Source organism: Megascapheus bottae, chromosome 13, assembly GCF_031878675.1.
Source record: "Megascapheus bottae isolate mThoBot1 chromosome 13, mThoBot2.hap1, whole genome shotgun sequence".
Classification (NCBI taxonomy): domain Eukaryota; kingdom Metazoa; phylum Chordata; class Mammalia; order Rodentia; family Geomyidae; genus Megascapheus; species Megascapheus bottae.
The window spans coordinates 1,278,676-1,285,810 of NC_143521.1; the positions used below are offsets into that span (position 1 = coordinate 1,278,676).

At 35.9% G+C, this 7,135-nt stretch overlaps 1 pseudogene; it reads left to right on the top strand.

The window, feature by feature from the left end:
• The window catches only part of LOC150055406 (uncharacterized), a 31,236-nt pseudogene extending 26,405 nt beyond the window's left edge, over window positions 1-4,831 (top strand).
• The last annotated feature ends 2,304 nt before the right edge of the window (window positions 4,832-7,135 follow it).

Consider the following 7,135-nt stretch of genomic DNA (forward strand, 5'->3'; position numbering starts at 1 on the left):
TGAGCTCTTTAGCTCCAAGGCTAGTACTCTAACCCTTCAATCATCGGGCCATTTCGGGGTTTCTGTTTATTAATTGGACATAAGAGTTTCATGGACTTTTGTGCCTGGGCTAGCTTTGAACCTCAATCCTCGGATCTCAGCCCCCTGAGTAGCTAGGATTACAACTGTAAGCCACCGCACCTGCTCAATTGAAGATTTTTTTTATCAAAAGGATATTTTTATCTACTACATATCTGCTAATGATTTAATGCCCATTAGCAAGAAAAAATTTCTTTCCAATATATCCTTTAAAAGTTGTAATATAACTCCTAAATTAAAAAGAAGACTTTCAATAAGCATCATTTATGTTATCATATGTACAAGGCTATTGAATTTTTGTGATTCTCTCTTAAGAATATTCCTCTTTGAGTAAGCCGACTCATTTGTCATAATCAATAGAAACCTTAGAACAATAGAACAAAACCTAGATACATAAGGCCATACAGAATGATGCTAAATGAAAGGGTTCCCTGAATATAGAAACAAAAGCCATATAACAAGTGATAGTTGTTTTAATGTACTATGTTATCTCTCATCTCTTTTGCTGTCTCTTGGTTATCTCATATTGTTACAGTATTTCACCTGGTTATCTGATATATTGTATATATGTGCACTTGATTATTTGAAGTCAGATAGGGAAGGGAGGAAAACAAGATGAGGGGAGGTGGTGGGGGAGGGAAATGGGGACCAAGACATGAGAAAGGGTATCAATGTATGTGAAGTAATGCACCTTTTATCTGGTGAATATAATGTAACCCTTCTATTAATTACAATAAAAATATATGAAAAAAAGAATATCCTTCTTTGTTCTCACTGTGTGAGTGTTTAGATTGCTGTTTAATCATGTCCAAGTGTAATTATTTGTCTTTTACTGTCCTTTAGATTTGCTTTGAGATTTACAGGTGCATTCTAATTATAAATGATGAAAGAGATGAAGAGTATGTGTCTTTCAGTTTGACTTACTTCACTTAGTGTATTTTTTCTAAGTACCATTTGTCATATATATATATATATATATGTTTATCTCATTTGGTTAGGGGAGTAGGTAGCACAGAAACAGTGAGACACAGGGTGAACCAACTCAGGAGTAAAACCCACAAGACACTGTGCTAGAAATGAACTTAATACTTAAAGGATAGGGAGGAAGTCAGAAGGGGAAAAACTGGAAGAGAATAAGGGGGTGACACTATTCAAAAGGAAATGTATTCATTATCTGACTTACGTAACTGTAACCCCTCTGTACATTACCTTTACAATAAAATTTTAAACAATCTAAAAAAAACTTTTCATGTAAATTTAAAGAAAAAAAAAGCCCTGCCTCTTGCTATTTTGTTTATAAAATAGACCTTCTGCCGCTCAGAATATCAAGAAAAGAGGTGAAAAGTGTAAAACTAAATGCTGGGTCAATTTATAATATTATTATTATTTTGTAAACAATGTGAAAAAATCTACAAATCAATTACTAGAAATAACAGTGCACTTATGTCATAGCATAATACTGGATATTAGCAGACTACCCCTAAGGAGGAATAAAATGCATAGTGTTTTCTGTATTGGAAAATGTAGATCATTAGCAACCTGCAACAGCACAGGTGAATTGTGTTATCAAAATACTGAATGAATGGCTAGGTACAGTTGCATTATGTTTGTTATTTGCTCTACTTCAGAAGCAGAGGTTAGGATTGTAATTTTAGTCTAGCCCAAGTAAAATGTTAAAGTGACCCTCAAGTTAAGCAGACAAGCAAGACAAGATCATCTGCACATGCATACAGCTGTATTCACTTTATGTGTATGTTGAACTATATGTAGAAAAATCAAGATCCAAGATGGATTTGTGCAAAAATAGTGACTCCGTTTAGAAAATAACAAAAGAAAAGAGCTTTCAGGGCATGACTTCAGTGGCAGGGTACCAGACTAGCAAGTGCAAGGTTCTAGAATCAAATCTCATTATTATTGCTTAAGTGTGATTAAACGACCACATAAAAAACAAAAAAGCAATTATACTCAGAAAACTATGTATATACTCCTGAGGAAGAATACTGAACAAACATGTATTTCCTTCAGCAATATGTCCTAGGTAAATAGAATAACAAAGTGGAATAAATCAAATATAAATGTGGAAAAATATTACTTTGCTCTCATTCTATAATTTTATGACCTAAGTTTAGAAATAAATTATATTTAATATTAACTTTTTTCATACCCAAAATATGATGGAAATGAGAATAATGATAAATTTCATCGGAAATGTCATTTAAATTAGATAATCTTGGGCCTGGAGTTCGGCCTAATGGTAAGAGTGCTTCCTTAGCAGGCACAAAAACCAAGATTTGATTCCTTGGTACCACATATATAGAAAGGAAATAAAAGCTGGGAATGGTGCTATGGCTCCAGTGGTACAACTCTAGCTTTGAGAAAGCCCAAGCTCAGGACTCGAGTTCATGGCCCAGGACTGGCAAATAAATAAATAAATTAGATAATCTGCAATATTCTCATTTAGGATTTTTAAAATAGGATGGGATATACAGATTATTAGAATAAAATGCATCTGAAAGCTTACCACTAAAAATACATGCTTAAAAAATTGAGTTGTGTTGCCAAGTGCTTGTGGCTCATGGCTGTAATCCTAGCTACCCATGAGGCTGAGATCTGAGGATTGCCATTCAAAGTCAGCCCAGGCTCAAAAGCCTGTGAGATTCTTATCTCCAATTAATCACCAGGAAACCAGAAATGGCACTGTAGCTCAAGTGATAGAGCATTAGCCTTGAGCTGAAGAGCTCAGGGACAGTGCCCAGGCCCAGGATTCAAGTCCCATGACCAACAACAAAAAAATGAGATGTGAAACATTTATGCAACTAATTTTCCAAATTGATGAAGTGTGGAAAAAGAAGTGTACTTTGTGAATACACATGGTGGGCAAAATTTGTGCATGAAAACTGTATTGAGAATAATGTGTTACATGCTTTATTCACACATTATTATTTATCATGTATTTATAGATATCTATCTATGTAATTTAATCATTAGTATTTATATTTCCCTTTCTGGTCATAGTATTAATAATTTAAGCTGGATGCTAGTGCCTTACACCACATATTATAGCAACTCAGCACTTCGATATCTAGAGGAATTTGTTTTAAAAGAAAAAAAAAGCCCTGGCAGAAAATACAGTAGACTGCATTTCCAAATAACATCAAAATGCCAGTCTAGAGGGTACACCACTGGCTTTGAATACAAAAGTTAAGTGAGAGTTCCTAAATTCAAATACAAAAAAAGAAAGAAAGAAAACAAAGGAAAAATAAACAAAAACCCCACAAAGATTTGCAATTTAATAAGATATATAAGGTCCAGGAACGTGACTTAGGGGTAGAGTGTTTGCCTAGCATGCATGAAGCCCTGGGTTCAATTCCTTGGCACCATATATGCACAAAAACCTGGAAGTGGTGCTCTGGCTCAAATGACAGAGTGCTTCTCTTGAGAAAGCCCAAGGACAGTGCCCAGGCCTTAAGTTCAATCCCCTGACTGGCCAAGAGAAAAAAATAAAAATTACCAAAAATATTTGTCTCTACTAGATCTTAATTATGACATGAATACTAAAAGAGCAATTATGATTTCTATCAAGTAGAAAACAATAAATAAGATACTTCATTTTAAATTAAAAATTCCTTTGTCATAAATTTTCAATTATTTCTATCAACCATTTATGAAAATAAACATTAATCTTAAATATTTTAAAAATATTCAGCTCACACTCATAGCTGGGCAAATATGTTAGGTGCATAATAATTATATATGAGTTTCCATGGTCAAAATTCTGTTTCTCTACATAGACTGATGGACTGAGAGATTTGGGAAGCATTGTACTACAGTTGAAATGACCATCATAGAGAAGGACATAAGCTAAATTGCTTTACTGATGACCCATGCAAGAGAAAAGAAAATGGATGATGCAGCTGAAATTACCCTGTGGAAAAACACAGATCTCTGTTGTCCTCATGTTATATTTGGGATGCATCGTTACCTCAGGTCCTTCAAAAATTATTTTCTGTGTTTTTTGCTTTATATAAATGACAGTATCTTAGGAATAGTAAAAAAGAAATTTAGCTATCATTTCTTCTATTATACATATACAATTGATCCAATAGCAAAATGCATCAGCAACATATCTAAAACATATTATCACAAGAAAGTGTAAAACATTGGGTGACCATAAAGTAGTGTAAGGATACACGCACAGAGGAAGAAAGAGGGACTTTCTGCAATCAATGAGGTGGTGACCCGAGAATACACCATCAGCATTCACAAACGCCTCCATGGCATGGGCTTTAAGGAGTGTGCTCCTTATGCACTCAAAGAAATCCAGAAGGATTTCTTATTTCATGAAGGAGATGGGGACTAGCACATGCACATTGATACCAGGCTCAACAACGATGTCTGAGCCAAAGGAATAAGGAATGTACCAGATCAGATCAGCATGAGGTTATCCAGAAAGCACAATGAGGATGAAGACTCATCAAACAAGCTCTAAACTCTGGTAATCTTAGTCCCTGTTACCATCTTCAAAATTCTACAAACATGGGGGCGGGAGTTTGGCCTAGGGGTAACAGTGTTTTCCTAGCACGAATGAAGACCGAGGTTCAATTCCTCAGTACCACATACATAGAAAAAAGCCAGAAATGGTGAGGTGAGCTCAGGTGGTAGAGCGCTAGCCTTGAGAAAGCCCAAGGACTGTGCTCAGGCCTTGAGTTTAAGCACAGGACTGGCAAAAATCTACAATGTGGATGAGAACTAACCAGTGGGCATCAAATAAAACTATAAAATTGCTTTAAAAAAAGAGAATAGGTTCACAGAAACTGTAAAAGATGTATTGTATGCAAAGCCACAATTGTTATTCTATTTAGATCTAGTAATTCAGCATCTTGCTAGTGGATGAGCACAGGTGTTGATGTCACCCATCATTTGACATTGCATCAACATATATGGTCATATCCATAAAGTGTTTGGCTATTGTAATATTCAGGTAGGAAAATCCTAGATGTTTAATAATAATTACAAATGATGGAAAGCATGGAGCCTATGTTCCTTAGAGTCTGACTTAGCTTCACTTAAGATTTTTTCCAAGTTTTTACGTTTCCATCCATGGTCTGTGTCAATTTGTAGCCAGGAGAATGAAGATTTCCACTTGTAGTCCCCCAATCTGTACAGCATGTAAATAAACTGCTGAGTGCTCAGTCTTCAGCCCCTTTGTCTTGGTGCTGCAACTGTAGGGTTTGGCATTGATGGGTGCAGCCACTGCTGGCCTGGGCTCAAAACTTTATTAAGCAGGCTGTCTGACTTTTTCCTCTCTGAATGAGATCTCGGTATGATTATATTACATGATATGACTCTTTAACCCTGAACTTTTCCTTATGATAAAACTGGTATCTTAATGAGAGTTTAGAGTCTCAATTTGAATCTCCACCATATTCCCAGAATACTCTTCTTGAGGATATGTATTTTGAGGCAACTTTTCATATTTTCTTGGAGAAAGATAGGAGAGTGCAATACCTTGAAATGACTTGCTAGTACTGCCAAATGCTATTTACAAATTCAATGCAATACCCATCAATATGCAAACATCATTCTTTTTGATATTTTTATTATAATTAATAAAAGGGTTACATGATAATTGCCAGATAGAAGGTGCATTAATTCACATACATTGATGCCATTTCACATGTCTTGGTCCCCAATACCCTCCCACTCATAATGTTTTCCCCCCTTCCCTATCCAATTTGAAATAATAAAATACAAATATATCCAATAAATCAGGTAACAAAGTGCAATACTATAACAATATGAGATAACCAAGGGACAGCAAAAGAGATGAGAGATAACATAGTACCTTAAGGACAACAATCATTCATTATATGGCTTATGTTTCTATATCCTAGAGATCTTTTCATTTAGCATCATACTATATGGCCTTTTGTATCAAGGTTTTGCTCTATTGCAAATCTTTGCTAGGAGAGCCCAAAGTTTCTATTGATTATGACAAATGAGGGAAACCATTGAGCTTAAGTTCCTTTGAGTCTGGCTTACTTCGCTTAATATGATTTTTTCCTAAGTCTTTCCATTTCCTAACAAATGGGGCAATGTCATTCTTTCTGACAGCAGCATAGAATTCCATTGTGTACAAATACCACATCTTGTTGATCCACTCATCAACTGAGGGACATCCGGGTTGGTTCCATATCTTTGCTATGGTAAATAGTGCTACAATGAATATTGTTGTGTTAGTGGATTTAGTATACCCTAGTTTCTGGATGGTTGGGTAAATGCCAAGTAGTGGAATTGCTGGGTCAAAGGGGAGCTCTTTGTTTAGTCTTTTGAGGAACTGCCATGCTGCTTTCCATAGTGGTTGAACAAGTTTGCACTCCCACCAATAGTGTAGTAGTGATCCCTCCTGGCCACATCCCTTCCAGCATCTGTTATTAGTTTTCTTGATCCTGGCAATTCTAACTGGAGTGAGGTGGAATCTTAGAGTTGTTTTTATTTGGATTTCATTTATGACCAGAGATGTGGAGCATTTCTTCATGTGTCTATAGGCCATTTTTGTTTCTTCTTCAGAGAAGACTCTCTTTAAGCCTTTGGCCCATCTTTTAATGGGATGGTTGCTACTTTGGAGATTAGTTTTGGAGTGATTCAACTTTTTGAGCTGTTGATATATTTTAGATATGAGGCCTTTGTCCATTGTATGGTTGGTGAAGATTTTTTCCCACTCTGTAGGCTTCCTAATTAATTTACTAGCTATGTCCTTTGCCATACAAAAGCTCTGCAGTTTAATGCAGTCCCACTTATCGAGCCTTTCTCTGATTTGGTGTGATTCTTGGTCCTTATTGAGAAAGTTTCAACCTGTGCCAAGGAGGCCTAATGTATCTCCTATTCCTTCTTGTAAACTTTTCAGTGTGTCAGCTTTTACCTCCAGGTCTTTGATCCATTTGGAGTTAATTCTAGTGCAGGGTGACAAAGAAGGGTCCTACTTTAGTTTTCTGTAGGTGCTTAACCAGTTCTGCCACTACCACTTGTTGAAGAGGCTATCTTTCTTCCATTTTAC